A 27746-nucleotide genomic window follows, 5' to 3' on the forward strand; every position below is an offset into this window, starting at 1 on the left:
CAGGTATCATGGCTCAGAATATATGTGAAGAGAAATATACATGTCTCCTTAGAAAATCAGAAAGTTGCTATCTTGGAAAGTAATACTAAACTTGTTAAGATTAAAATGAATGCTCTCTGCAGCCATAATAAAGGTTTTCTAGCAGACTTGTGACCAACAGCACAGACAGATTTAAATCAAGTAAGAAAAGCTTAATGCAGAAAATACATGATCAACCCAGTTTCCTCCTTCCTGTACCACAGGGTGTAACTTCACGCCATCTGGTGATTATTAGGGGAGAAAGCTACCATCTGCTACTTCTGCTAATACATCAGAGAGGGGTAGCTTTCCCTGCCCTGCAAGTCGATGGGAGATTTCACATTCCCCAGGACTCCAGCTGACAAGTTAGAATTTTCTGAGTGTGTGTGCATGTGTGTGTATCTCCACATATGCAGCACATTCCTTTCTTACAACCTCTTTAAGAGGCACAGGAGTGAGTTTGTCCAGGTTAATTTCTCCCTCAGCAAGGCTCTTCTTCACCACCACCACCCCCCCAACTCAAATCCAAGATACCATTAGCACAACCTAGACAACTAAACTGGACGGCAGCCATAAAAACAGATTACAAAATAAACACAAATAGAATTCAAAGTGTGAAAAGAGCTTGCTAGTCCTTCTGTTTTACATCCCCTCCAGGAAGGACAGAAACTAAAATGTCCTCAAGTCAAGGTCTCCAGAGGCTCCTAGAGGATTTTTAAGTTGTCACATCATTCATTATGGAGTCAGATGGGTCTCTCTTTACAACATTCTTAAAAAGATGAAGACACAAAATTATTTCAAAGAAGCCTTGTCCAGGATCCAAATTTGAACTATCTCTAGAGCTTAATGAGGTAGGAATTTGGAAAGAACAAATAAATTCAGACAAAAGTTTTTCCCCCAGTGTATGTCAAACTTGTCAATTTCTCAACTGGTTGTTCATAATAGGTGTGTCATGTATACTTATTAAATAAATGAATGAATTAATTCCTTTCTCCATAGAATGGAACAAACTAACCCCGTATTTTAAAATAGAAGTTTTTTTTTTTTTTTTTTTTTGACAGGCAGAGTGGACAGTGAGAGAGAGAGACAGAGAGGAAGGTCTTCCTTTCCTGTTGGTTCACCCTCCAATGGCCGCCATGGCTGCACGCTGCAGCTGGCGCCCCGCGCTGATCCGATGGCAGGAGCCAGGTACTTATCCTGGTCTCCCATGGGGTGCAGGGCCCAAGCACTTGGGCCATCCTCCACTGCCCTCCCTGGCCACAGCAGAGAGCTGGCCTGGAAGAGGGGCAACCGGGACAGAATCTGGCGCCCCGACTGGGACTAGAACCCGGTGTGCCGGCGCCGCTAGGTGGAGGATTAGCCTAGTGAGCCGCGGCGCCAGCCTGCTTTAAATTCTTATAATCAAAGTTAGCAGCAACCTCATTCCAGTTGCTCTTGATGCCATCATTGGTGTCCATTCCCGCTGCGCTGCCATGTCCGCATGGGAGACCAGGAGGAAGCACCTGGCTCCTGGCTTCACATCAGCGCAGCGCACTGGCAGTGGTGGCCACTTGGGGGGTGAACCAATGGAAGGAAGATTTTCTCTGTCTCTCGCTCTCTCACTGTCTAACTCTGACTGTCAAAAAAAAAAAGTAAATGCAAATTTCTAAGGAAGTCATGTGGCGTATCTGTACCTGCGTCCTCACATGTCAAAGATACACTCCTCCTATCCCCAAAAATCTCAGAGAGCTACACGGAGTCTTAATGGAGCCATGTACAAAAACAAAAATATTAAATGCTTTTACCATAAGCCAAAATTAACTCAATGTGGATCAGAGACCTAAATGCAAATTTAAAACTCTAAAACTTCTTGGAGAAATTGTAGATAAAAACTTTGACAACTTGAGATAATCAATAATTCTTAGGCATCGTACAGAAAGAAAAATCCATTGCAAGATAAAATAAGTACACAAAATCAACAGCCTTTTTGTATACATAGAGTATTTTAGGCATGGAAAGCCAAGACACCCTGGGGGGGAAAAAAAAAAAAAAGAAGACCTAAATGGAAGATCTCTGCAGGTGAGATCCCAGTGGAGGGAACAGGGCCATCAAAGAAGGAGGTGCCTTTCTCTGCAGGGAGGAGAGAACTTCCACTTTGACTATGACCCTGTCAGCATAAGATCGAAGTCGGCAAACTCGAGGGGCTTCCATGGCCTTGGCAGCTCATGACTGGAGCCTAGGGAGATTACTGACGCCATAAACATGAGTGTCAAATTGTTGGGTCGACAACAGGAGTCACTGTGTACTTACTTCTCATGTGGGATCTGTCCTTAGCGTGTTGTCCAATGTGAAGTAATGCTATAACGAGTACTGAAACAGTATTTTACACTTTGTGTTTCTGTGTGGGTGCAAACTGATGAAATCTTTACTTAATATATACTGAATTGATCTTCTGTATATAAAGATAATTGAAAATGAATCTTGATGTGAATGGAATGGGAGAGGGAGCGGGAGATGGGAGGGGTGTGAGTGGGAGGGAAATTATGGGAGGGGGGAAGCCATTGTAATACATAAACTGTACTTTGAAAATTTCTATTTACTAAATAAAAAAATAAAAAAAAAAGATTATAAGCTGGTATACCTAGTACTCAAACAGTATTTTTTCACTTTATGTTTCTGTGTGGGAGCAAACTGTTGAAATCTTTACTTAATGTATGCTAAACTGATCTTCTGTATATAAAGAGAATCGAAAATGAATCTTGATGTGAATGGAAGGGGAGAGGGAGTGGGAAGGGGAGGGTTGCAGGTGGGAGGGACGTTATGGGGGGGAAGCCATTGTAATCCATAAGCTGTACTTTGGAAATTTATATTCATTAAATAAAAGTTAAAAAAAAGATTATAAGCTGGTTATCAAAACTAATCACTCCATTTGTTCAGAAGATGTTAACAGACTTAGGAGACAGGCTGAAGATTGGAAAGAAACATTTGCAAACTATGTATCAATTAAAGAACTTACATTCGTGATATGTAAAGGACTCTCATCACTGTCTATAACTCTACCTGTCAAATTTTAAAAACTCTCAAAACTCATTAAGAAAAAATGTAATAATTTAAATTGGCCAAAGATCTGAACAAACATTTTACCAAAAAAAATGGATAACAAATTAGCATATGAACATGCTCAACATTCATCAAGAAAATGCAATTTTAAAACCACAGAAAGAGTTCATTTCCATCTATTAAAATGTTTAAAATTTCCAACTTTAACTGACCAACCATTTATTTATTGTTTGCAATATGTTTGAAAAATATATACTTTGTGGCACAGTAAATGAGTCTGATTAACATATCTATTGCATCACACACATTTTATTGTAATGAGATCATTTTTAAAATCTACCCTTTTTTAATTTTTTTTAAAGGCAGAGTTAGACAGTGAGAGGGAGAGACAGAGAGAAAGGTCTTCCTTTTTACATTGGTTCACCCCCCCAAAAAAAATCTACCCTTCTACTAACTTTCAAAATGCATCGCTTTAGTGTTCTTGTGTTGGTTGACTTCATCAAAAATTACTTTCCTTACATGTGTGTTCGCCTATCAATGAGGATTCTGTTTTATGTGAAGAATTATGGAATACTATCATGTACTTGAAAAATAAAGCTTACTCGGTTCTCAATTTAAAGAAGTCTAAACTTTAAAATATTGAATGTTCAGTTGAAGAATGAAATTAGATCCCTACCCTTCACCATATGCAAAAATCAACTAAGATTTATCAGAGAATTAAATATAAGACTTTAAAAATAAATGAAATCTTGTCTTTTGCAACAAACCATTATACTTTGTGAAATAAGCCAGTCCCAAAAAGACAAATACCATATGTTTTCCCAGAACTGTGGTAACCAATAGAGTACCTAAAAGGTAATGTATAGGAGTGAAATTGACATTTTGAGATTTGATGATTGTTACAATCATTGTCTCGACTGTTGAGGAACCGTGGTTTGTTTTGTTTTGTTTTTCATGATATTTGTTGAATTCTTTACTTAGTGTAGGGTTAATCTTATGAGTATAATGTTAACTGAAAATAGATCTTTGAAAAAATTAAGAGTAGGAATAGGAGAGGGAGGAGGAAAAAGGGTGGAGAGTGGGCAGGAATGAGGGTAGGGCAGGAAGTATCACTATGTTCCTGAATCTTTATATATAAAATACATTAAATTTCTATGCCTTAAATAAAATTCTAAAAATAATTAAAATTTTTAAAGTAATCATGAGTGAATGAATAAATATATAAGACCTTTAACTGAGGGTTGTATTGTAGTACAGCAAACTAAGCCACTGCCCACAATTTCAGCATCCCATACAGGTACAACTTGGAGACCCAGATGTTCCACTTCAGATCCATCTCCCTGCTAATGTGCCTGGAAAAGCAGTGGGAAGTGGTCCAAGTCTGGCCCCTGAACCCACGTGGGAGACTGGATGGAATTCCAGGCTCCTGGCTTTGGCCTGGCCCAGCCTCAGCGATTATGATCATCTGGGAAGTGAACCAGTGGATGGAAGGTATCTTCCTCCCTCGCTCCCCACTTCTCTATCCCTTTCTCTCTCTCTCCTCCCTCCCTGTAACTCTGCCTTTCAAAATAAATATTTACTAAAAACAACAAAAAAATCTTTTTAAAGATTTATTTCTATTTATTTGAAAGGCAGAGATAGATTATGGGGGTAGGGGAGAGAGATATCTTCCGGTCACTAGTTCACTCCCCAAATGACCACAATGGCTGGGGGTGGGCCAGGCCAAAGCCAGGAACCATGAGCTTCTTCCAAGTCTCCCACTTAGGTGCAGGAGCCCAAGTACTTGAACCATTCTGCACTGCTTTCCCAGTCACATTAAGCAGAGAGCTGGATCAGAAATAGAGCAGCCAGGACTCAAATGAGCACTGCAGGTGGAGGCTTAGCCCCCTACACCACAGTACCAGCCCCTAAAAAAAAAAAAAAAAAAAAAGCTTAAAGTACAAATTTTCGGGTGGAAACATAGGGGAAACACTTTAGTACTGGTAAGGATACTCATTTTCAGCTGAGACCCCAAAAGCACAGCCAACAAAAGCAAAACTAGACAAATGGGATTACATCAAACTCAGAAGATTCTACACAGCAAAAGAAGCAATCAACAGTAAAGACACATCTGAAAGGCATAAAATATTTGCAAGATATTTATTCAACAAAAGATTAATATCCAGAATATATCAAGAACTCAAAAAACTCAACAACACCAGCCAATTCACTTAAGAAATGGGTAAAGAGACTTGAACGGTCAGTTCTCAAAAGAAGAAATACAAAAGGCCAACAAATACACACACAAAAAATGCTCAATATCACTAGCCATGAGGGAAATAAAAATCAAAACCATGGTGACATAACCCTTCACTCCTGTCAAAAACAAAAACAAAAAAAAATAAGATGTGGGGAAAGCGGAACTGTTACATACTTTTCATGGGAATGTAAACTGGTACAGCCACTATAGAAACCAATAGCAGATTTGTTTAAAAACTGGAAATGAACTGCCATAGGAACCAGAAATTCTACCACTGGATATAGATTAAAAAGACAAAATCACTATATCGAAGAGATAGCTGCTCCACCACATTTCTAGCAGGATTGTTCACAAGAGCCAAGACATGGTTTCAACCACCGTGTCCATCATCAGATGAATGGATAAAGAAAATATGGCATACACAATAGAATACTTTTTAGCCATAATAAAGAATGAAATCCTGTCATTTGCAGCAAAATTGATGAAACTGGAAGCTATCATGTTAAGGAAACAAGGCAAACACAGAAGAACAGAAGACAAATATCACATGTTCTTGCTCACGCGGGAGCTAAACAAACAAAAAATAAATAAAACTCAATCTGAATACAGAGGGGAGATTACTAGAGGGTAGGAAGGGTGGAGGGTTGAGGGGGTTGGATTAGAAAATAGGGAAGCTTGGAGTGGCTCATTAATAGTGACAAATAAAATGAGATGTTGATAGCGGAAGTTTGGTATGGTTTATTAATTGTGACAAATGTATCAAACTAATGTAAAGTGTTAATAATAGGGGAATAAGGACGTAGAATATACAGGAGCTCTTTGCACTACTTTACAATTATTTCCTGGTAAATTTATTATTGTTCTGAAATTAAAAATTTATTAAAACAAATAAATACTAACTGTCCTAACTGTCAAGTGTTGGCTCAGTTACAGACAATTAGTATTCTCATATATAACTAATAGAAAAAGAAATGGTAAAACCACTTGGGAAAATTGGCAGTTTCTTTAGGAGTTAAACATATACGTACCACATGACTTAGCCATTCCACTCTTGGATGCTTTTATTTTCCAAGAAAGGTCAAAGCACATAGTCATACAAAGATTTGCATGAAATCATTCATATTGACTGTATTCATAACAGTCCAAAACTGTAAGTCATCAATAAATAAATGAATAATCAAATTTGGGTATTACCACGAAATGGGACACTCTCAGCAACAGAAATGAACAATTAATATGCACTAAAACAAATGACTCAAAGTACTTATTCTGAGAAGGTAAAATAAACTATATGCTTTTGAATTTAATTTTACAAAATTCTAGAAAATGCAAAGTCACCCACGATAAAATAAAACAGATCCATGGTTGCTGGGGGTATGGGAAGAAAGACAGTAATGACAAGATGGAGAGATCGCAAAGGTACAAGGAAATTCTGGGGGTCACGAACGCTGCTGTGCACCAGGTCTTCATTATGGTAATGGTTATAGGGGTATGCGTGTCAACACATTAACTCTTTAAACATGTGCTGGATCATCTGCACAAGGGCAACATTCTGGCAATAGGTTAGGGTTAAAAGTATGATCCAGTGAGTTATCCAGAATTTGAGAGAGAGAGGCTATGCCACAAGTAGTAACCGTGATCATTAGAGAACCTCCGCTCTTAGGCAGGGAGCACCTTGCCTGCAAGGGTGTTTTCTTCAGTACACTCTCAGATAGGCATTTGCTGTACCCTTAAATGCTCTAATTGTGCTTTACTTACGGAAATTTGACTCAGCTTCGAGCAATCTTCTATCACCATGCCTTCTCTTATTTCTGATTAGAGGATATTTCATTTTTACCTTGTAATGCTCAAGCAACTAGAGCTGGCCTTCTGCTAAAAAGACTAGTATTCATTCAGACTCTCATGCAGCATTTCTAAGATGACCCTTCTCATTGCCTTCTTCACTTTCACACATCAAACTCTCATTCAAGCAATCTGTCATCTAGATTGAGAAGCTACAGGTACAGCTGGAGAAAACAGAGCCAACAAGCCCTTAGAGTCCCAGTGTTCCTCCTGAGATGTTGGTGCTACCTGTACTGAGTTACCTCCCTATTGCTCATACCCCATTGCCCATCACAACACACAATATCACAGAGAGTTGCTGATCACAATGGTAGAAGTAATTCCGGCCAGCGCCACGGCTAACTAGGCTAATCCTCCGCCTTGCGCCGCTGGCATACCTGGTTCTAGTCCCAGTCAGGGTGTGCAGTGGAGAATGGCCCAAGTGCTTGGACCCTGCACCCCATGGGAGATCAGGAGAAGCACCTGGCTCCTGCCATCGGATCAGCACGGGGCGCCGGCCGCAGTGGTGGCCATTGGAGGGTGAACCAATGGCAAAGGAAGACCTTTCTCTCTGTCTCTCTCTCACTGTCCACTCTGCCTGTCAAAAAAAAAAAAGTAATTCCATCAGAAAGTGAATTTTCATATTTCCACTGCCAGGAGGGTGGAAAGAGAATACTATGAAAAATTACTGTTTACCAATAAATTTTTAAAAATGTAGAAAGTTTGTATCCCTTTAATTTCTTTCCCTTGCCTGATGGCTCTGGCTAAAATTTCCAGAACTATATTGAATAGCAGTGGTGAGAGTGGGCATCCCTGCCTGGTACCAGATCTCAGTGGAAATGCTTCCAACTTTTCCTCATTCAATAGGATGCTGGCCGTGGGTTTGTCATAAATTGTTTTGATTGTATTGAGGAATGTTCCTTCTATACCCAATTTGCTTAGAGTTTTCATCATGAAAGAGTGTTGTATTTTATCAAATGCTTTCTGATAATACACATTTGCCATAAACTTTGTACAGATCCCTTTTATACATGCATTTCAATTTTTTGCGCCAGAAAAATAATCTTCGTAATTCCACTTTCCATAAGCAATTTTTAGTACCCTAGTACTTCTCCCAATGCCTCCAACTAAATACGACAAAACACCCTTGATATTATATTAAAAAATAAGAAGATTCTAAAAAGTATAGAGAAGGAAGACCTTGAAAGCTAAGGAACAGCACAGCAGAGGGTTACCACGGTCGTTTGGGCTTTTTGGTTTGTTTTATTTTGTTGTTGCTGTAGTTTGTTGTTTATCCTCGACCTAGAGCTAAAGAAGCTGGCCCCACAGAAATGTCATGGGTACAAGCAAAGGGTAAAAACCTGCTCTCTGTAGCCAAAGCAACAGCAATGAGGCAGTACAGTAAGACAGAAGTTTTTTAGATAATAATTACGCTCTTAGAGCAAACGAGCTATGGTCAAGCCAGCAAAGATCAAGTAAGAAGCCAAGACTTCCTACTCTGCAAGGTGCCCCAGCATCCCTGCCAGAGGTCTACAATCTGGGAGCTGAGACTGTCTTTCCCAGCAGCCAGTAATTAGGCCTACCGAACAATTTCAATGGAAAGCGTGCAGGGAAATTGGACTTCCACACCTTCTTGGCAAGAAAGGGACATCTCCCCTTCCTCTTTGGAAGGTTTCAGGGGATTCCCATGGACCATCAGGACTTTCAGCATCACTTGGCAGTAATGAGGCCAGCCCTACCATGGTGCCAGAGCAGGTGACATGGAGACCTGGAACTCATGCTCCTGGCCAGTAATAACAAGGACTCTCCCTGGGAATCAACAGAGGACCAGTAGATAACTTGGAGTTCCACCTCCACCCAACAGTGACAACATGTTTTCTCTTCCTCCTGATGGAGCAGTGTCTGATGAAACAAGTTGCAACAGAAGGCTTCAACAGTCTCTAGCCTGCTCCTCTGGTCTCCTTTCTCTTCTCTCTTCTATCTCCTGTTCACTCGCTTCTCTCCCTCTTCTCTCCTCTCTGTCTCTGTCTGTCTCTCTCTTATATTCTCCTTCTCTCTCTTTTTCCCTCTTTGCCCCTTCCCTCCAGTCTGCTGGGTTTTCCCCCAATAAACCCTTTCCCTAAAAAAACAAAAAGGCTTCAACAAGAACTAGAATCTCATATATCATGAAAATTACTTATTTCAATCATAAAATCACTTGTCGTACATAAACTGGAATACCTCAAAAAATTCTTTCACCAGATAATGGCTGTCCTGTCCACAGATGGTGCTGGAAAAACTAATTATCTACATGCAAAATAATGAAGTTGGATCCTTACCTTACACGACATGAAACGTAATTCAAGATGGATTAAAAAAAATTTAAGAGCTAAATCTATAAAACTCTTAGAAGCAAGCCTAAGGGAAAACCTTCATAATATAGGATTTGGCAATGTTTTCTTGGTTTTGACACCAAAAACACAAGCAAAAAAAAGTAAAAATAGATAAATTAGATTGTATCAAATAAAAAAGGATACATCCAGTGGAATATTATTCAGCCTTAAGGATATTCTGACACATGCTACAAATGGCTAAATCTTGAGGTCATTATGCTAAGTGAAATAAAAGTCACAGAAGAACACCGTGTGATTCCACTTAGCTGAGGTACTGGGAGTAGTCAACCCCATAGGAACAGAAAGTAGAATTGTGGTTCCAAGGGATGGAGAGGAGGAAGAAAGGGGGATGGGGATTTGCTGTTATGTGAATATACTTAACTCTACTGAGCTGCACACTTAACACAGTGAAATAGTAAACTTTGTTATGTGTATTTCACCACAGCTTTTTAAAACAATTTTAATCAATGGTTGCTACAAACATTCACAGATAGGTTTTTGTATGACCCTAAGTATAACTTTTCATGCCGTTTTACATTCCCATAGTAATGAATGATCCAGTCGTTCTGCATACTCAGCATCTTGGCATTGTCACTATTTCTATTATAGCCACTCTTGTGGATGTGCAGTGATACCTTCATGGTTTTGATCTGCACTTCCCCGATGGCTCGTGATGGTGAACATCTTCTCACATGCCTATTTGATGTCTGAATATACACTTTGGTGAAATGGTTCCTCACGTTTTTCACCTATTTTCTAAATTGAAATTTTTCCTAACTTTCTACTTTAAAAACTAAGCTTTGGAGGACACGCAGAAACTGAAGTGTCTACAAAAAAAAAAAAAAAAAACCTGAGTACAAATAAAATTATCTGTGGCTTCTCCATAGTGATGTATAACTAATACCTGTGGTGGTAAGGGTAGTTGTAGTTCTCAGCCTCACTGAGTCGCTTTGAAATGAATCCAGTGGCCTAGCTGCCATCCATGGTGGGAAAGCTTCCGGTTCAGAGGCCTTGTAGAATTCACTTCAAGAGCTGATCTCAGAGTCAGCCTCACTGGTCAGGAACCAGCCATGTTCTGTAGTCAGATACGAGGTTCCATCACGTCAGTCCAATGAATTTAAAGGGGGTTGTGTCTTTAGACTCTCTACTGCCGTCCTTAAGTTTGCCAGCAGAACAATAATCGTGATTACAACAGCAGCTATTGGCATTAGCATTGTTACTATAGCTTATAATGGGTTTTCAAAATCAACTTCATTCTCTGTGATCTTATCTAGTTGAGTAAAATAAAAATTTAATGGCAATAAAACTAATTTTATTTTTATTTAAAGCTTCATGTTAATCCATTATCTTTAACCATCCATTTTGTACTATAAATTACAGACCTTGGCCGGTGCCGCGGCTCACTAGGCTAATCCTCTGCCTGTGGCGCCGGTACCCCAGGTTCTAGTCCTGGTTGGGGTGCCGGATTCTGTCCCAGTTGCGCCTCTTCCAATCTAGCTCTCTGCTATGGCCCAGGAGGGCAGTGGAGGATGGCCCAAGTGCTTGGGCCCTGCACCCACATGGGAGACCAGGAGGAAGCACCTGGCTCCTGGCTTCGGATTGGCACAGTGCGCCAGCTGGAGCAACCTCTTGTGGGGTGAACCAACAGAAGGAAGACCTTTCTCTCTGCTACTGTCTAACTCTGCCTGTCAAAAAAAAAATTATAGACCTTGAGATCATACGAGAAATTGACTACATGTTAACCCGTTTCTTCTTCCTGGGGACACAGCTAGGCTTTATTTCTCTACTTCCCCATACTTAGGTGTGGCCATATGACTGGGTTCTCATCAATAAAATATGGGTAAGGGGCAGGAGTGCATGGAACAGGTTAAACCACCATTTGGGACACCCACATCCCATATCAGAGTGTCTGGTTCAAGTCCTGGCTACTCTATACTTCTGATCCAGCTTCCTACTGGTGCACCTGGGAAGTGCAGGTGACGGCTCAAGTGCTTAGGTCCTTGGCACTCATGAGGGAGACTGGATGATGTTGCAGATTATTGACATCTGCAGGCATGATTCATTTTCATTCTCATTCATCCTCTCCCTCTCTCTGGTGAAAAAAATAAACATTTTTAAAATATGAATAGAGGAGCCAAGGCTGGTGCTGTGGCACAGTGGGTTAATGCCCTGATCTGACGTGCCAGCATCCCATATGGATACCAGTTCAAGACCTGGCTCCTCCTCTTCCAATCCAGCTCTCTGCTATGGCCTGGAAGGGCAGTAGAAGACAGCCCAAGTCCTTGGGGCCCTGCACCCACGTGGGAGACCTGGAAGAAGCTGCTGGCTCCTGGCTTCAGATCAGCACAGCTCTGACCATTGCAGCCAATGAGAAATGAACCAGCGGATGGAAGACTTCTCTCCCTCTCTCTCTGCCTTTCCTTCTCTCTGTGTAACTCTTTCAAATAAATAAATAAATCTTAAAAAAATAAATAAATAAAATATGGATAGAAATGATGGCTGCCATTTCAAATCTGACCTATGAACCTTGATCCCTTGTGCTTTTGTCCCATGTGCCAATTGGATACAAACAGCCTCACAAAGCTCATGCTGAGATGATGCGACCACAAAAATGGAAGGATCCCAAGTTTTTGCATAAATATTTAAAGGAGAAACACCAGCCAACCAGGGACACCCATTTCAGATTTCATGTAAATGAGAAATCACCTTCCAATGTGTTTGAACTATTTGGAGATTCATTAGCTACAGTAAGTAGTGTTACTACATAAAGTGGTTCCCATTTCTGCTACAAACTGCAAGGATGAACTGAATTGTGCCTGAGCCCTGTACTCCTGGAAAACAACGAAAGAAATGCCCCTGCTCTCCTGTGTTCTGAAAAGGGCCTACTGAAAGGAAATGCGCTTCTCCAATGCCTTAGACAAGACTCAGTGACGTCTCCTGATCCTCCTGTAACAAGACAAGGCACAGACCTCCACATGTCCCTCCTTTGCCTCATCAATGATTAGCTGAAGTGTTGCATATTCCCTGAGCGACTGGAGCAAGACGCTTGTCCCCCCAAGTTTGCCTAAGTTTCTCTGCTTCTCCCAGGCTCACTTCCGGCCCGACTCAGCACCAACCCCTCCCTGACAGTTTCTCCTGACAATAAGCTCACACAAGTGTTAACACATGTGCTGGGCATGTGGTGGTGGTGGTGGAAAAACAGCAAATACGGTGAATGGACTTCTCAGATTTCATTGGTCCACCAGCTTCCTGATGAGAGCCTTGGAGACTTCCCCCAATCAACCCTTCACCCCCGATCCTCTCCAGAGGCCCCAAACTCCAGATCCACCTAAGAACCCCGGCTGGCGAGCACAAACAGCAAAGGAAGGAGGAAGCAACAGACAGGGATGGAAACTGATGTGGAAAGTCAGCCTTCAGCTTTCCTCAGACCTAGGAAAGAGCTAAACTGAAATAGAAAGTTGCCATGTTTAAAGAAGGAAGTAAAACTACAACATTAAGCATTCAAAGGCTTCATGAAAATATTTGGATGGCCCTAAAAAGATAGAGAAAAGTCAGAGGAGAGCAGTCGGGAGCACTGGTGAAAATCTTCAGCTAACTTTGGCTTTGAAGCATTTTAGACCATGGTAAACATCTTCCACCACCTGCCCTGCACCTGTCATGGGACCTGGTACACAGTAGGCACTCAAGAAAACACTTGATGGATCAATGATGAATCATCAACAGATCCTCTGTTCAGAGAATAGGGAGTTGGAAATGACCTACTCATAGACATGGCTATTGATAATAACTAGGAAGCCTTTAAGACATTTTTTTTTCCTTAGATTCCCAAACAAATTTCTAAATACTTTTTTGCAAGAGTTTGAACCGGTAGAAAGACAGGGGTCCTTCTGACGAGGCCCATTTGGTCCTTCATTATCAACTTTTGAGGGGTGACCTAAGCTTTAATGGATGTTATAATCCCAGGAAAGGTTTTTACTCTGTATTGTCTTACCTTCCTTCCCTTCTCCTCAAATTATTGGTCCTTCTTATGCCACTCAAAGTGAAAACAAATTAACTATGAGGCAGTGATGTCATTGGTATTCCCTAGAGGTGCACAGGATGGGTAGTGGTTGGGTGGTGACAGTGGGGCATAGGAAGGCATCGTGCCACCTTTTAGCTTTCAGGGCTATGGTTGGTAGGAGAAAGATCAGGCGTCTGTAAGAGGTGTCAGGTGGAGGTTTGACAAAATTCTCTAAAAGCCTCCCAGTCAACATTCTGTAAAGATGAGTGAGCCACCCTAGGCTAATCCTCCGCCTAGCGGCGCCGGCACACCGGGTTCTAGTCCCGGTCGGGGCGCCGGATTCTGTCCCGGTTGCCCCTCTTCCAGGCCAGCTCTATGCTGTGGCCAGGGAGTGCAGTGGAGGATGGCCCAGGTGCTTGGGCCCTGCACCCCATGGGAGACCAGGAAAAGCACCTGGCTCCTGGCTCCTGCCATCGGATCAGCGCGGTGCGCCGGCCGCAGCGCGCCAGCCGCGGCGGCCATTGGAGAGTGAACCAACGGCAAAGGAAGACCTTTCTCTCTGTCTCTCTCTCTCTCTCTCTCTCTCACTGTCCACTCTGCCTGTCAAAAAAAAAAAAAAAAGATGAGTGAGCCACCTAACAATACTGCAGTAAGACAGAGTTTTTCTTAGGACCTGCAACAGGTTCTGTGTATTGTGCATGAACATATATCTACCACCCCACATCCCCCTTCATAGAAGGACTTGCCCCCTTAGCTTGGGGGACAACTTCCTGCTGTCAGCTGCTTCAGAGTCTGGGTCAACTGTAAAAAGCCACCTCGCCCAGGGTCATGTCATTCCAGGGACAGCCAGTTTCCAGTGACTGACAAGACAGGTAAGCAAGTACAGTCATGTTTGTCTGAAGTAAAGCATTTTACAAAGAAATACAAGCCCCACAGCTGTCTACTCCATGTTGACGGATGGTTTGTCAAGCTTATGTCACAGTCAAACTTCTCCCACTGCCCCCATCCTGCTGGCCTCTTCCCTTCACAGGTGTTGAGTCCCAATAAACATCTATTACTCCAAATGCTTCTGGAAGTATCGGCTTTCAGAGAGCACAAGCTATGACCTTCACATGCTGATTAATCTCAAGGATAGGTCCTTAAATTGTTTGGAGTAAATACATGGCCTCCCAAAAGGACTACTTTGAAGAATAAAGTTCATGGGGAGAAGTAAACTCTATTATGTTAGTTTGGAAAAAAAACTAAATCAGTACTTTATCCACATTAGTGTTTTAAGAAACTCATCATAATTCTCTGTTGTGGGCAAAAGATGTAATTTGTGGTTGAAAATCAAAGGCTTTTGAGTCAGAGACTTATGAGCTCAATTTTCCCTGATTTTTTGTTTTTGATACTAGAAAGAAATGGAATTTGGTGGAGCCAAGAGTGAGAAAAATCAATGCAGGTCAACAGACTCACGCAGCAAGCAGGTGGATCTGCTTGTAGTATGTCAAGGGACTAGGAGAAGCTGCCCTCTCCGAGGGGACAGTACCTCAAGGAAACGAGATGTTTCCCAAGCAGTGCTGAATAGACACTGCCAAGTCTTAGCTGCTTGTTTTCTACAGGGAAATCAGCAATAAGGACAGAATGACCAAACAAATCTCTGCATCTGTTCTCAGAACCCCTCAAGATTACCTAACCTTTCCCATTCCCCCCAAAAATTTTTCTTCTCAAGGAGAACCCCCTATGAATATCATGACCTTCAATCAAGGTAAATTTGGATTTTTGCTGTAGAAATAAAGAATTAGATTGTGGAATTTTGTATTGCACACAACCCAGGCATTATCTCATATATACATTTGTATGGTTACTTAGTAATTTGGTTTAAACACACTTCAGAAAGTTAGTATAGACCTAGCATTTATGATTGACTAAATTAGATGTTTGTTAGGGAGATGATTGCACTTAGAGCCAGAGTTATAATTTGTACGAGACCTGCACCCAGGAAGGAGCCAGAAGTGCCTGGAATTTCGCATTCCCTGGGATCAGCCCTCTGACCAGTTACTGGCAGGCATGAAATATCAAAGTCTGACCCCCTTGCCTGGGGGGATAAAGTAAGAAGTAGAGATGTTTCCACTGCCAGAGTCCCCCAGGATCAGGCTGAAGCTTCCCCCCATGGGATATTATTTGAAATCACACTGTTAACCGGCTCCATTCTTCTGGTCCTTCCCCAATCTGGGGGAGAACTTGTGTTCACCTGCATAGGAATCCTGTCATAGGTCAGCTTTCATGGAAACTGACCTTAAAAAAGTATACCCCCGATGTCCTACACCTCACTAGCTTACAGATCACAATTAAGAGTACAATCTTTATATGCCACAGAAATTGCACCATATGCCTTTTATTCACTCAATAGACACACTGTGACAGGAGCTGGGATGTGGGGCAAGCCAACAGTTTCTACCTCTGTAAAGCTTAAACCAATGTTTGCAGGCCTGGTAACAGCCCCCTTCAAGATGCAGCCACATCTTACACAAAACATCTTTCTGCAGGGACTTCTGTCTGTTCAACCTCCAACTGGTGCCCACCTTGTTGTTGTTGTTTTCCCCAAAGAAACATTGTAATTTAATCAGTACAAATTTCCTGAGTTCGACTTTAGGAATACAGTGATTCTTCCCACCACACCCGCCCTCCCACCTCGACTCACCTTCCTTGTTATTAACCCTCATGGAGAGAGATTATGTTTTTAAATATTTTAGTAATTCTCATTGTTGCCTTTGAGGATTCCCCTCCTGAGCCTTCTTCAATGTACTCGTACCTCTATTTTTTTAGCTCACTATTCCATTCCCATTGCAATGCTATTCTAGTCCCAAATAAATCTAATTAATCTTTAAATTAATTTGTTATTTAGGGTGACAACACTAATGAAAAATGAAAGGAAATTGGGGTAGACATAATGGTAGTAGTATTTTTGAGTATCTCTTATGGCATGGTTTTTATTTTGAAACATGTAAATGTTTTACATATTTAATAAATAAAATTAAACAAAAAAAAAGGAGAAAAGCACTCCCTAAAACAGAACACCAGGGGAGACAAATTGTATTTAATTTAATAAACTTTAAAGCCAGGGACAGCAATTTCAAGTAACTTGTAAATGTGGTCAGTAGATTCATTACCAGCAGAAATATATTATAGTTGTGATGCCAAAACTATTTTATCTACATTCTAGGTAAAGCAAATTAGAGAATGTTAGTGTTATTAGGAATGAAAATTTCTGAAGTAGAAAAAATACAGTCATAAAAGAAATAAGGAAAAACTCTCTAATGTTGTATCTTAATGACAAACATCAGTATACACTCATGAGTCTTGGGAAAGGGTCAAAATGCAATCATAGTCCAGTAGAAACAGAGTCAACTACAGCACCCCCTGCTGCCCAGAGCTTAGTTTGACTCTTCTCTAGTCTATACACACACATGTGAATTGCAAAAAAAAACACTTTGTACCAGAAAAAAAAAACTTTGAATTCCATTTTCTGTGAACTTTTTGTAGTATCCTCATATATTAGGATTCCTTTGATAGCTGATTTTAAGAAATACACTATGGGTCAGTGCTGTGGCGTAGTGGGTTTAAGCCATGGCCCACAGCACCATCCCAATAAGGACGATTCAGGTCCCGCTGCTCCACTTCTGATCCAGCTCCCTGTTAGTGTGCCTGGGAAAACAGCAGAAGATGGCCCAAGTCCTGTAGCCCCTGCGTGCCTGTGGGAGACCCGGAAAAAGTTTCTGTTTTCCAGTTTCAGCCTGGTCCAGCCCTGGTCATTGCGGCCATTTGGGGGTGTGAAGGAATACATCAAAAAATAAGAAAGGGACATGAATTAGCTCCTATTCACCTTTCAAACAAATGTTGGCATCAAAAAGAATGACTACAGTTACAGTTGCAACTCACTGAATAAGCAAACATCCATGAACCCATTGTGAAACTAAAGAAAGGAAAAAGAGGGCTGCGTGTTTGGCCCAGAGGTTAAGATGCCTGCACCCCACATCAGGATTCCTGGATTCAAGTCCCAGTTCTGACCCCTGATTGCAGCTTCCTGCTAAGAACCAGCAGGGGAAGCAGTGTTCCTGGCCAAAGCAGGTTCCTGCCACCCATGTGACAGAACAGAACTGAGTTCCCGGTTCCTGGTTCTGACCCTGGAGCAGCTCTGGCCATTTCAAGTATTTGGATAGTGAACCAGCAGACGGGAACTCTTTCTCTCCCTTTGCATGTCTGTCTCCTTCTTACTTCTCAATCACAAAAATTTAAAGCTTCTGCTTGTTTAAAAAAAAAAAGACACAAAGGAGATGAAACCAAAATAAAGCTCTTATTTCGTAATAATTATAAAACTAGAAAAGGAAATTATAAAGTCACAATGCTCCCCCTACCACAAAAATCTATTTAGACCAAGACCCTTAAGGAATGCTAAAACCACTAATTGAGAAGTCATTCTACACAGATTACCAATCGCTAAGGGAAAAACATTTTTATAATGGAATAACTGGGCAATCATCACCTAAACCAAGTGACCAATCTTAGGTTTCTAACAGTAGAATAACCTGACTTCCCATATCTCATTTCACAATGCAAAGTGAAATATACAACATGTGAAATATTCTTGCCAAAGAGAATTAACTTGAAACTAACCAGGCCTATAGACCTAACTTCTGAATTAGAGATAATACAAATAACAGCAGTACAAGTTCAATACCATGAAGAAGCAACAAAAAAAGCCCAAGTTCTAGCACACCGCACACGACAACCAGCTATTTAAAAGCCAATACAAAAATAAGTGGATACATGTTCTAGATATAGAGATAGTAAATACCCAAAATGATCCAACATAATATATGGACCTTGAGAACATGAAAAATTAAGATATACATTACATTTTGGTGACCACTGGAGAGCTTTGAGGGGAGAATGGATGTTAAGTTTTATATAACTGCTATTAATTTTAGGTAACAGTAACGTGCATGTGTAGGAGAATGCCCTTAAAACTATGCAAGCTGATGCACACAGGGGCGGCTCAGAACATCTGCATCTTAGTTCTGACTGGTCCTACCAAGTATTAGACACAGAAACAGAAAAGGTGACTATGGTATCAATTTTAAGAATTGCTGAATACAGGTGGAGGGTGTTTAAAATGTTTTGAAATAAGGAGATGAAAACAAAAATAAGATCATGAAGCTCTGTGATAGTCATGTGTCCTAACCAAGGATGAATAACAATTCCTAGCTGACCATTTCTTTCTTTTGCAATTATTACAGGGTCAAAACATATCACTGATGACTCAAACAAGTTACATTTAGAATGATGCACGCTTTAGACCTCAGCGGTAAAGATTTTGAACAAACTTGTTAGTTCTCTCAAGTACACCCCAAAATGTGATGGCTTTCTTCAAATTTGAACTACTTCCAGATATTCCTTTGTTTATAGAGTTGGCTTAAGCATTTGTTCAGTCCTGAGGCATCACATACCTCTTGCTAGTTTCAAATGAGATATTGGATTGTGTCTGAGCAATCTGCAGCTTCAATAAATACTTGATAAGATCTACTTTGTCTATGTAAAATGGAAAATCATTTGGACTCTGGAGAAGAAAAATACATTCTTTCTCTTCAAATAAGGAACAAACATCAGGGCCAGCCCTGTGGTGGAGCGGGTAAAGCTGGCACCAGCATCCCATATGGGGACCGGTTCAAGTCCCGGCTGCTGCACTTCAGATCCAGCTCTCTGGATGCTATGGCCTGGGATAGCAGTAGAAGATGGCCCAAGTCCTTGGGCCCCTGCACACATGTGGGAGACCCAGAAGAAGCTCCTGGCTCCTTGTGGGGAGCAACTGGGAGCAACTCGGACTAGACTAAGTTACTGGAATTAAGACTTATTCTATGCATCTGCTCTCCCACAATATGGCGCTGAGAAGGGAGAACCAGCTTCTACACAGCTGCCTCCAGTTCAACCAATAAACTGTAGGACCTGCTCCTGATTGGAGGAGAGCAGCGTACTCGGCGTGTGGGTAGCAGAGTTGGGATTGGTGGAAGAGGACTATAAAGGAGGAGAGAGACAACATGCACCAGGAACATCTAAGGGGAACATCTATCTGAAGGAACACCTGTGCAGCCCCCAAGAGAGCCGGCCGGCGGTGTGCCGCTCCCCCGCAGAAGTGGGGAAAAGTGGCAGGGGGAACCGCCCTTCCACGGAGGTGGAAGGGACGGTAGCCAACCCGGGAAGAACCAGCAGCAAACCCAGGGAGGGCCGAGCAGACGAAAGAACAGCGCAGGGTCCTGTGTCGTTCCTCCACGAAGACGGGGAGCGACAGCTCCTGGCTTCAGATTGGCACAGCTCCAGCAGTTGCAGCCATTTGGGGAGTGAACCAGCAGATGGAAGACCTCTCTCTCTCTCTCTCTCTCTCTCTCTCTGCCTCTCCTTCTCTAACTCTGACTTTCAAGTAAATAAATAAATCTAAAAGAAACAAACATCTTTCTGCTTATTCAGCTTTCTAGAGTCTTGCTTTCAATCTTAAATTAATGAGTATAAAGCATAGCACTCAGAATTCCATCTGATCTTTTACACTTGACCTTAGCAAAAAGGCCAAGAAGAGATCCATCTGAACTTTTTACAAATCAAGACAAAAATCTGCAGATATTAAGTAACTTGCACAGGATCATGGTGCTAAATTAGGACTGGATTCAAGGTTTGTGATTCCCAGTAAAGCTATAAAAATTTCTATACAATATTGCCCTAAAACTTACTTACTCTGTGACCTTGGACAAATTACTTAACCTCTCTAGGTCTCAGAGGCACTAATACTGTGCCAGCTGTCTTGGGTATCCAGCACCACAACCCTTCAGCTCAACTCTGCTCCAGGTGCAGCTGTGATTGACACCTCTGCAGGAATTCAAGGTGACCTTCGTTTCCAGATTTCTACCTCCAACACTGACCACCTAATCCTTCATCCAGTCCCCTGCTCTCCTCTTCCTCTGCAGCCAAACAGAAAGGGCAGGACCCTCAGAAGCCAAGCAAGCCCTCCTGGCCACGTGCATATTTGAGGCTTATTGTAAGATAGACAAATGCTAACACAGGTTACACAATCATACAACAAGTGTTTAGATGAAAGGAATTAATGACAAAAATTCAATTCATAACATAATGACAGGACTGATTTTTTTTTTAAGGTCCATTCATAGAGCACCAAATAGACATGGTCCTACAATGAAACACACAGTTAAAGCTGTGGATGAACACCATATTTCAATGCTGACCAAGTGATTTTGTAACCAAGTGAATAAATTTAATTGAAAAATGACATTAGGCATCTAAATGTGAAGTGTGTGTGTGTGTGTGTGTGTGTATATATATATATAAATGTGAAGTATATATATGTGAAGTATATATATATATATATGGCAAAAAATTTTTTAAATCCACTTAATCCAAAGATCTGTATCCAGGATTCTGTTAAGGAATGTTATAGTTTTTTTTTTTTTTTATCCCCTACCGCAGCCCCAAGAAGGAAATGGATTGTGGTTTTTTCACTTTGTTTTAGTAACCTATGGATCTTAGCATGTGCAGTTTTCCACTGTCCCTTCCCAAGATCCATCTTGATTAACACTAAACTAAACTACTGTCAGTCCTTTTCATTCATGGGTTCCATTTTTGCAAGTTTGACTATTGCTAACCCCAAATCAATACTCAAGGCACTTTCATGGTCATCATATATACATGTGGAGTAACAAAAAAAAATTGAGTGGTCCAATGTGCATGTTCCCAGCTGAGGTTGAAAAGGTGCCTTCTTGTTTCAGCTTTATACTGAGAATTAGTGAAACAGAAACTTGGCTCTTTGAAAAGATCAACAAATTGTAAAACCTAGACCAATCAAAAGAACAAAAGGGAAAACACAAATTACAAATAAGAGGAATGACCAGTTATTACTACTAATTATACAATCATTAAGAGGTTAATAATGGAATGGAATTTTTAAAAACCTTCAACCATCCAACAGCTTAGATAAAATGGATAAAAATAATTGAAACATACCAAGTATCAAAGTTTGCTCAAGAAGAAATATATTATTACATTAGTCCTTCATCCATTAGTGAAATTTGACTTACAACTTAAAGCTTTCTTAAGAAAAAGGAAAGTTGTGGGGAGCAATCCGGACTGGACTGAGTTACTGGAATTAAGACTTATTCTATGCATCTGCTCTCCCACAACATGGCGTTGGGAGAGAAGTAAACAGCTTCCGCACAGCTGCCTCCAGTTCAACTAATAAACTGTAGGACTTGCTCCTGATTGGAGGAGAGCAGCGTACTCGGCGTGTGGGCAGCCGAGTTGGGATTGGTGGAGAGGACTATATAGGAGGAGAGAGACGGCATGCACTGGGAACATCTATGGGGAACATCTAGCTGAAGGAACACCTGTGCAGCCCCCGAGACGAGCCGGCCGGCGGTGTGCCGCTCCCCTGCGGAAGTGGGGAATGTGGCCGGGGGGAACTGCCCTTCCACGGAGGTGGAAGGGATAGTAGCCAACCCGGGAGGAACCAGCAGCGAACCCGGGGAGGGCCGAGCAGACGAAAGAACAGCGCAGGGTCCTGTGTTGCTCCTCCACGAAGAGGGGGAGCGACAGAAAGTAAATAACAAATCCAGCCAGCCACAGACAGATTCACTGCTGAGTTCTGCAAAAATTTCATAAGGCCAGTGTTACCTTCGTATCAAAACCAATGGCATAACAAAAAATGATAGCTACAAAATCCCTCATGAACATATCTACCTACTAAAGTAGCCAAAATCTAAAACCATTCATCTATTACTGATAGTAGTACAAAGTGGTATGACTTTGGAAAATAAAAGTTTGGCAGTCTTATAAAGTCAAACATATACTTACCATGAGTCAGCAATTCAACTCTTAGATATGAAACAAAGAATATGAAAATAGATCTATAGAGAATTCTGCTAAGCATTTTAAAAAGTAGCAATCCTCAAAAAAAAAATAAATGAATACTTCTGAACTCATTTTATGAAGCACCCTGTTACCAAGCTACAAAAGAAAAGAAAGTTATACATTATTGATGCAGACTTTATAATGTTGGAATAAAGATACCAAGAACACTCAATATGGAAAGGGCATTCTCTTCAAAAGATGAAAATTCTAGATGCAAAAATCCTTAACAAAGTACTAGCAAATCTAATTCAACAGCACATTAAAAAGATCATTCACCATGACAAAATGGGATTATTCGAAGGATACTAGTGTGATTCAACAACTCAAAACAATAAAGGTGATCCACTGCATTAGGAGAATGAAGGACAAAAGAAATATGATCATCTCAACAGATACAGAAACATCTGACAAAATTCAACATCCTTTCATGATTTAAAAAAAATACATCAAAAAATTATGAAGATCCACCAATATACAAAACTGAGTAGCACTTCTGTAACAATGAACAATCTGAAAGAGAAATAAAGAAAATAATTCCACTTGCAGTAGCAATAAAAAATACTTATGAATAAATATAACCAAGGAGATTAACAATCTGTATACTGAAAACTATAAAATGTTGATGAAACAAATTGAAAAAGTTGCAAATAAATGAAAAAATAATCCACTTTCATGAACTGGAAGAACGTATTTGTGAAAATATCCATACTAACTAAATCAATCTATAGACTCAATACAACACAAAGAAATAGAAAGAACTATCCTAAAATTTGTTTGGAACCACCAAAGGCCCCCAAAAACCAGAGAAACCTTGATCAAAAAAGAACAAAACCAGAAGCATCAATCATACTCTCTGATCTCAAAATATACTTCATATTTTCATGGTATAGGCATTAAAAGCATGCATATAGACCAAGGGAACAGAATAGAAAGCCGAGAAATAAATCAATATATGTACAACCAAATGAGTTTTGACAAAGACACAAAGAATACAAAGTGGGAAAAGCACAACATCTTCAATAAATGGTGCTGGGAAAACTGAACATTCACATGCAAAAGGAAATCTGATGCTGTCTCACACCATGTACAAAAATAAACTCAAAATGATAACTTAAGACATAAAACTATACATATGCCAGAAAACAACAGAAAGTGGGAGCCAGCAACACAACCCAGGTCTTCCACATGGGAAACAGGAACAGAATTTCCTGAGCCATCATCATTGCTTTCTTTGGTCTGCACTGGCAGGAAGCTAGAATCAGGAACCAGAGCCAGGAATCTAACCCATGCACTCTGATGGAGGATGTGGGCATCTTAACTGCTAGGTTAAACACTCCATCATTCGCCAACTCCCTGATGTATGATAAAAGCTTTTGCTTTTGATATGATGAGAATTTCCACTGACCTGATAGCAGCATTACCAGTTTGCCTTTAACCAATCTTTGCAGGACATTCAACTGAATATTTGGAACAATAATTCTCCTTTCACACTTAAAATTTTTGTTTTATGTAATAGTTAACTAAATTACATAATTGCTATAGTAAGCACTGTAACACAACAATATTGTAAATACAACTGTAAGGATAACTTATATAAAGAGCTTTGGGAGGAAAGACTCCTGAGAAGCATGTAACTCCACTGGCAGGAACAGAGGTATGCAGCATAGTCTATAATTCCTACTACAGGCTGGAATTTATCCCAAGTTTTTGTTGCATTTATCAAAATAATCATTGAAAGACCTTGTTTAGTCCATTAATATGTTGAATTACATTTTTTTTTACAGGCAGAGTTAGACAGTGAGACTGAAAGAGAGAGACAGAGAGAAAGGTCTTCCTTCCGCTGGTTCATCCCCTAAATGGTCACTATGGCCGGCACGCTGCACTGATCCGAAGCCAGGAGCCAGGTGCTTCTCCTGGTCTCCCATGCAGGTGTATGCACAGGGCCCAAGCACTTGGGCCATCCTCCACTGCACTCCCTGGCCACAGCAGAGAGCTGGACTGGAAGAGGAGCAACCGGGACAGAATCCAGCACCCCAACCGGGACTAGAACCCAGGGTGCCGGCACCGCAGGTGGAGGATCAGCCAGGTGAGCCGTGGCACCAGCCAATATGTTGAATTACATTTATATAATATCTGAAGCTAAATCTTCCTTACCTGATCATAACATTTGTAATGTATTAATGGGTTACTTATATCATGTTACATAAGATTTTCACGTACAGTTTATAAATAAAATGGACCTAAAATTTTTTCCTTGGCCACCTTTATCTGGCTTTTAGCATAATGAGTTGCAAAGCTTTCTCTGTTACTGAAAGTTGTTTAACACAGTAATTTTTTCCTTGACATTAAGAAGAACTCTCCCACAAAGTCCTTTTTGCAAAGCTGGGATGGATGTGAGAGTCTTTGAAAACTATTTCAAATATAAATGCTCTCTTTCCTTTTCATGAATTATGTCATTTTGTTTCTTAAGCCATCTATCTCATCTGGTTTTTCAAATATTTATTAGTCTTTTTTAAAAATTACTTTTATGACAAAAACCTCTAGGTCACAACCCTCCAGGGACCATCAGATGTTCTTCATTCACAGTCTGGGCCCGCCTCTGCAGAAATCTTCCAGATCTACTTCCACCATTCTAGCACCTAACCTGCAAGTCAGAGAAGGGTCAGGGGAGGAGGTCAAGTCCCAAAGGTCTTTTGTGTGTGTGTGTGGTGCCTACTGCAAATTCTCCCTGCCCCAACCAGGCTCGCCGGCTGCCAGGATGGCCAGTTTTTCTGCCTCCTAGTGACACTATGGCCAACCGTGAGCCACCTAGGCAAATGTTCGACTAAGGCTACTGACCTACAGATTCACACCCGAAGTCCTCTCCACCTTGTCTATGGCCTGTGGTGCTCATTCCCTGTACATTCAATGAATAATCTCAACTGTGTATCTGTGCCAGGTGTTGTTCAAGGCAGCAAGAAATTCCACAGCAAATAACATACAAAGGAAGCCACTTTGGGGAGTGGAAGAAGTGTCCAATAGAAATATGATGAAAAGACATGTAATAAATGTTTGAGTTGGAATGGACATTTAGCCTAGTGGTTATGTGTCCCAAAAAGGGGTGTCTTGGTTCAGTTTCCAGCTCCAACTCTAGATTGTAGCTTCCCACCAATGTAGCTCAAGTAATCAGGTTCCTAACACATGGAACAACTGGACTGTACTCCCAGATCCTGGCTGTGGCCCCAGCCCATCCCCTGCTATTGCAGACATTTGGGGAGTAAAAGAGCAGATGTGGGTTTGCATTTGTTTCTTCCTTCATTCATTCATTCTCTCCCACCACCACCCTCCTGAAATAAATTTGGAAACAGGGACTTTATATTTTTTTAAGATTGATTTACTCACTCATTGATTTGAAAGGCACAGTGACAAAGAGAGGGAGAGACAGATCAATTCACAGGTTCACTCCCCAAATGGCCGTAACAGCCAACTCTGGCCCAGGTCAGAGCCAGAAGCCAGGAAAACCTCCTGATCTCCCACACAGGTGGCAATGGCTCAAGTACTAAAGCCATCTTCTGCTGCTTTCCCAGGCACCGTGGCAGGGAGCGTGGTCAGGAGCAGTGCAGCTGGGACTTGAACTGGCACTCTTGTGTGGGATGCCAGTATTACAAGCAGTGGCTTAACCCACTGCAACCCAACACTGGTCCTGGAAGCAGAGACTTTAAAAAGGCAACTGAGTTTAAATGACGGTTGCCCCTCATCCAGTGTGACTGGTTCCCTGCTGGAAGAGGAAGTTAGAGCACAGATATGTGCAGAGGGAAGACTGTATGAAAACACAAGGAGTAGACAGCCATCTACAAGGCAAAAGGCCTCAGAAAAATTCACCCTGCAAACACCGTGACCTTGGACTACTAGCCTCTGGGATTATGAGAAAATAAATGTCTATTGTTTAATCAGTCAATGGTGCTTGCTTAGGACAGCCAAAGAAAATTAAAGCAAATATTTTACTATGGCAAATATATCAAGATATGATCATCCCAACATGGAAGCAATATAAAAATACCACCGGTGAGATATTTTACCTTCCTTTTTTCTTATACTAAGTCTTCAAAATCTGGCAGGGTATTTTACACTTCCAGCACATCTCAATTCAGACTAGCCACACTGCAAGTGCTTAAGAGCCACCCAGGCTACTGGATACCATACTGGACAGAGGTGGGTTAGTGTCCAGCCCTCGTCCCAAATAGGCTGCCATCTCCCACATCCTAAAATGTAGATATGCTTTTGACCTTAGGGTTCCTAAGAACTTGTTTGCTTATTTGTTGTTATAGTATACCATCCCAGTAACTTCCCTCAGCCTTCTGAGGCATTTTAGTGTTAAAGAGAGGACTTCCAAAAATCACATGGCTCCCAACAGGGCTGGGGTGTTTTTAAACACACATTGTTCCTGGTGAGTCAGTATTCGAATCAAAGAGCCTTATACAGAGCAGTCATCGCTCTGCTGTCTTATCCAAGTTTTCCTTCCATTGATAGTTGGGATTTTCCCCAGTTTCAAAGGCAAGAAAATTGAGTAGGACATTCAAAGGTAGCAAATGTGCCTTCATGGCTGTGAAAAGAAATAATAGCACAGAATCTCTGTCCTTGCAGGGTCCCCACAGCAAAGACTCACTTCTGTGAAAGATCCCCTGAGATACAGGCAAATAACACAATCCTTGAGTAAAGACAGCTGCAGCTCCATCTATTAAAAGGACAAGTCACGGAGTGCTACCCTTCAAACATTCCCTTCCCCTTCATGTTCAACACTGGAGTTTCAGCTTTCATCCTTACTTCTCAAGTTCTGATTCACTAACATCCTACTGAAAATGTATAATAGTTGTAAAATATCCATCAGGCAGGTATCAGTTGGAATTGACCTAGTTCTTGGTACTAGATAAAGATCTCCATTTTATGGGCTGTGGAAATTACAGTACCAGCCTTGGGATTTCTACCTATTTATGGGGTGGGGCTGGGACCCCCTAGTGACTGCCTCTACATTCCCATCTGTCTCAACCCTGATTTGCCCTGGGCTGTGCTTGGCTTCAATTTTTACCCAAAGCAGCTTCCATTATGGGTATTTTGGGTGAAATGAAAATATTACTGAAGGTATTGGGAAGAAAAATCTACATTGCAGTAACATAACTAATTTGGAATTTAATAAATATTGGTACTGCCACAGGTCCCTTGACCATTCCCTTGACTTTTACACCAGGTTATCTCCATGCTGTTGTTTCTCCCCACCACCACCAGCCCCTTTTCAATCAGTTTCTGTCTAGAACATATTTGGTCACATATC

The 27746-nt window shown here is 41.2% G+C and overlaps 1 long non-coding RNA gene across 3 annotated transcripts in view; it reads right to left on the minus strand.

Moving 5' to 3' along the window:
• Positions 1-27746, minus strand: part of LOC149123107 (uncharacterized) — a 381517-nt gene that overhangs the window by 284779 nt on the left and 68992 nt on the right. The gene's annotated exons all lie outside the window — the stretch shown is intronic.

Source organism: Oryctolagus cuniculus, chromosome 12 (assembly GCF_051225735.1).
Source record: "Oryctolagus cuniculus isolate XC-2025 breed Fujian yellow rabbit chromosome 12, ASM5122573v1, whole genome shotgun sequence".
NCBI lineage: Eukaryota > Metazoa > Chordata > Mammalia > Lagomorpha > Leporidae > Oryctolagus > Oryctolagus cuniculus.